Source organism: Capra hircus, unplaced genomic scaffold (assembly GCF_001704415.2).
Source record: "Capra hircus breed San Clemente unplaced genomic scaffold, ASM170441v1, whole genome shotgun sequence".
Classification (NCBI taxonomy): Eukaryota; Metazoa; Chordata; class Mammalia; order Artiodactyla; family Bovidae; genus Capra; species Capra hircus.
In genome coordinates this window covers 277,748-282,361 of record NW_017189685.1, presented here as the reverse complement: position 1 = coordinate 282,361, position 4,614 = coordinate 277,748, and positions in this window count along the sequence as shown.

Below are 4,614 nucleotides of genomic sequence, written 5' to 3'. Positions count from 1 at the left end.
GAAAATAATAATAAAGACATAAATACTGATAATTACTTTGAATATAAATAAAATCAATGCTCCAAACAAAAGACACAGACTGGCCAAATGGATATGAAATCAAGGTCCCTATATATGCTTTCTATCAGAAGCACACTTCAGAACTAGGACACACACAGATTGAAAGTGAAAGGATGGAAATAGGTATTACATGCAAAAGTAAATCAAAAGAAAGCAAGAGTAGAAATACCCTTATAAGATAAACTTTAAAATAAAGATCACTGCAAGAGACAAGGACACTACATAATTATCAAAGGATCAATCCAAGAAAGGGATATAAAAATTATAAATATATATGCTCCTATATATAAATATGTATGCTCCTATAAATACATATGCACCTTAATACGTAAGACAAATGTTCACAGGTATACAACAGGAAATTGACAGTAAGAAAATAATGGCTGGGGACTTTAACTTTCTGTTACATCAATAGACAAAATATCCAGATAGAAAAGAAGGAAACAGAAGCCTTAAATGACATAATAAATCAGCAGATAGACTTAACTGATATTTATAGGATGTTCCACTTGAAGATGCCAGAATGCCCTTTCCTCTCAAGGGTATGTGGAACATATTCCATGACAGATCAAATCTTGGGTCACAAATCAAGGCTCATAAGAAAACTGAAATTGTGTCAAGCATCTTTTCCAAACACAATGCTATCACAATTACAGGAAAAAAGATGCCTGTAAAAACCACAATCACATGAAGCCTAAACTGAGTGCTGGCAAATAGCCAACAGATCATGGCAGAAATTAAAGAAGAAATAAAAAAGTACTTAGAAATTATAATGAAAACACAATGACTCAGCAATGGAAAGTTGTAGAACTGCATGTAGAGCTCAATTTGCAGGTATTTAAGTTCTTGTGTTCCCTTGGACAATCAGATCTGATGCAAAAGTGGTCTGCATTCACCTGCTTCATGGTGATTGTAAAGTGCTGGCCAATTAGCCCTGAACATAGTTGAAACAAAACAGGTATATGGCAGCGAACCCTTCAGGATTTCAATCTCAGCACAACTGGACAAAGAGAAAAGAAAATTACTAACGTGGAACCAATCTTCAACAAATCATCCTGAACTCTCAAGGCCTGCTCTCAACAAAGACTTCTGTGGCTACCTTGAACAGCAGCATATCACAGCCCAGCTGAAGGTGGGTTTGAGCATACAGTGCATATTCATCTGGATACCTCATAATTCAAATTCTGCATTTGGGAATCTCAGTCTTCCTACTTTACCTTGCCTTGACCAAGAAAGAAGAAAATATTTGTAATAAAAATGAATTTGTAGTATAAAATGCCAAAGATAATATCACTCCATGTGATACAAACTGTAACTTTCAGAATTTTGGTGGACTTTTACATATTTTATTTCTTTAAAAGGAAGATATGTGTAAGTGAAAGCCAAAAAGGAGGGTAACCAGGATGATGAGAGTTCTTGAAGTTGTATTACCTGAGGAACTGATTATGCAACTCATGACTGAAACCTTTGTGTAATGCAGTTTGATTTTTAATTCTGAATCAGACTCTGAATTGGATGTGGTCATATAAACCCAACTCCGAACAGTCCAAATAGACTGAATATACCATGTCTAAAATAGACTTTCTTTAATATAAATTTAATTGGAGGTTAATTACAATATTGTATTTGTTTTGCCATACATCAACATGAATCTGCCACAGGTATACACATGTTCCTCAAGCCCCCTCCCTCCCTGTACCATCCCTCTGGATTGTCTCAAGAACCACTTAACATTTCTCTAAAGAAGACATACAGAGGGCTAATAAACACATGAAAAGATGCTCAACATCACTCATTATCAGAGAAATGCAAATCAAAACCACAAAGAGGTACCATTTCAAACGTCAGAATGGCTGTGATCCAAGACTACAAGCAATAAATGCTGGAGAGGGTGTGGAGAAAAGAGAACCCTCTTATACTGTTGGTGGGAATGCAAACTAGTACAGCCACTATGGAGAAGGGTGTGGAGATTCCTTAAAAAACTGTAAATAGATCTATCTGCCTTATGACCCAGCAATCCCACTACTGGGCATACACAGCGAGGAAACCAGAACTGAAGGAGACACGTGTACCCCCATGTTCATCACAGCAGTTTCTATTAGCCAGGACATGGAAGCAACCTAGATGTCCATGAGCAGATGAATGGATAAAAATGCTGTGGTACATATATGCAATGGACTATTAGCCATTAAAAAGAATATATTTGAATCAGTTCTAATGAGATGGATGAAACTGGAGCCAATTATACAGCATGAAGTAAGCCAGAAAGAAAAACACCAATACAGTATACTAACACAAATATATGGAATTTAGAAAGATGGTAACAATAACCCTGTATGCAAGACAGCAAAAGAGACACAGATGTACCGAACAGTCTTTTTGACTCTGTGGGAGAGGGAAATGGTGGGATGATCTGGGAGAATGGCATTGAAACATGTATAATATCATATAAGAAATGAACGGCCAGTCTAGGTTTGATGCAGGATACAGGATCCTTGGGGCTGGTGCACGGGGATGATCCAGAGAGATGGAATGGGGAGAGAGGTGGGAGAGGGGTTCAGGATTGGGAACACGTGTACACCTGTGGCAGATTCATGTTGATGTATGGCAAAATGAATACAGTATTGTAAAGTAAAATAAAGAGAAAAAAAAAGAACCATTTAAAGACACAAAAATAATAAAACTGTTAATAGATACTTGCTCGATTAAAAAAAAAGAACCATCTAAAGTACTTAACTTTAAACAAATGAGGATGCTTTTTAAAAATGTGAGCCAATAGGCTAAAGTCACATTCATATTTGCTGTTTATAGACCTGGTATCAGTGTACCTTTATAGTAGTGTATCTTGAAATCGCCTTGAAGTGGTAACTAATTCCCTTACTTCCAACTTTAAAAGAATATCCAAGATGAGACTAAGTTACCAATCAGTAGTAAATAACTTTTATAAACCTATGCCACTGTAAATTATGTGACAAAATGCTATTAAAAATAACTAAGAAGGAATGTAAAAAACAAAAACAAACCCCACAATGACTCAAAACCTATGGTACACAGCAGTAGTAGTTCTAAGAGGGAAGTTTATAGCAATTCAGTCTTGTCTCAAGAAACAAGAAAATCTCAAATAAACAAGTCTAATCTTACATCTAAAGCAGCCAGAGAAGGAAGAATAAAGAAAATCCAAAAGCAGTAGAATGAAATAATAAAATCAGAGAAGAAACTGCTGCTGCTGCTAAGTCACTTCAGTCATGGCTGACTCTGTGCAACCCCACAGACGGCGGCCCACTGTCTCTGGGATTCTCCAGGCAAGAACACTGGAGTGGGTTGCCATTTCCTTCTCCAGTGCATGAAAGTGAAAAGCGAAAGTGAAGTCACTCAGTCATGCCCGACTCTTAGCGACCCCATGGACTGCAGCCTACCAGGCTCCTCCATCCATGGGATTTTCCAGGCAAGAGTACTGGAGTGGGGTGCCATTGCCTTCTCCGAGAGAAGAAACTAATGAAATAAAAATAAAGGAAACTATAGCTAAGATCAATAGAAGTAAATAGTGGTTCTTGGAGAAGAGAAACACAATTCATAAACCTTTAGCCAGACTCCTCAAAAAAAAAAGGAATATAATTCTAATAAACAAAATTAGAAACAAAAAATGATAAATCAGAACTGATACAGTAGAAATATAAAGGAAGACAAGAAACTACTAAAAACAACTATATGCTAGTAAAATGAGACAATACGGAAGAATTGGACAAATTCTTAGAAAAGTGCAAGCTTACACAGGAAGATGAAACAGGAAGGATTAGAAAGTATAAACAGACAAATCACAAGTACTGAAATTGAAACTTTGATTAAAAATATTTCAACATACAAAAGTCCAGGACCAGATGCCTTTACAGGTGAATTCTATCATTTACAGAAGAGTTAACACTTACACTTCTCAAACTCTTCCAAAAACCTGCAGAGAGGAATACTCCCAAATTTGTTCAATGACATCACGATAACCTTGATGTCAAAATGAGACAAAGACATCACACACATACAACATCTCAGACCAATAACTCTGATGAACACAGAAACAAAAATCCTCAACAAAATACTAGCAAACAGAGTCCAATAACAATTAAAAGAAATCACAATCAAGGGATATATCCCAGGGATGCAAGGATTCTTCAAAATAGGTGAAAATGAAAATGAAAGTTGGGGTCAGTCCTGTCCGATTCTTTGCGACCCCGTGGACTCAATCCATGGAATTCTCCAGGCCAGAATACTGGAGTGGGTAGCCGTTCCCTTCTCCAGGGGATCTTCCCAACCCAGGGATCAAACCTAGGTCTCCCGCAGGCAGATTCTTTACCAGCTGAGCTAAAAAGGAAGTCCTCAATTGAGGTTAGTCAATCAATGTAATATCTCATATTAACAAAGAATAAAAACCACATGATCATCTCAACAGATGAAGAAAAAGCCTTTGACAAAGTTTAACAGCAATTTATGATGAAAACATCTTCAGAAAATGGGCATAGAAGAAACATACCTCAACATAATAAAGTCCATATATGACAAACC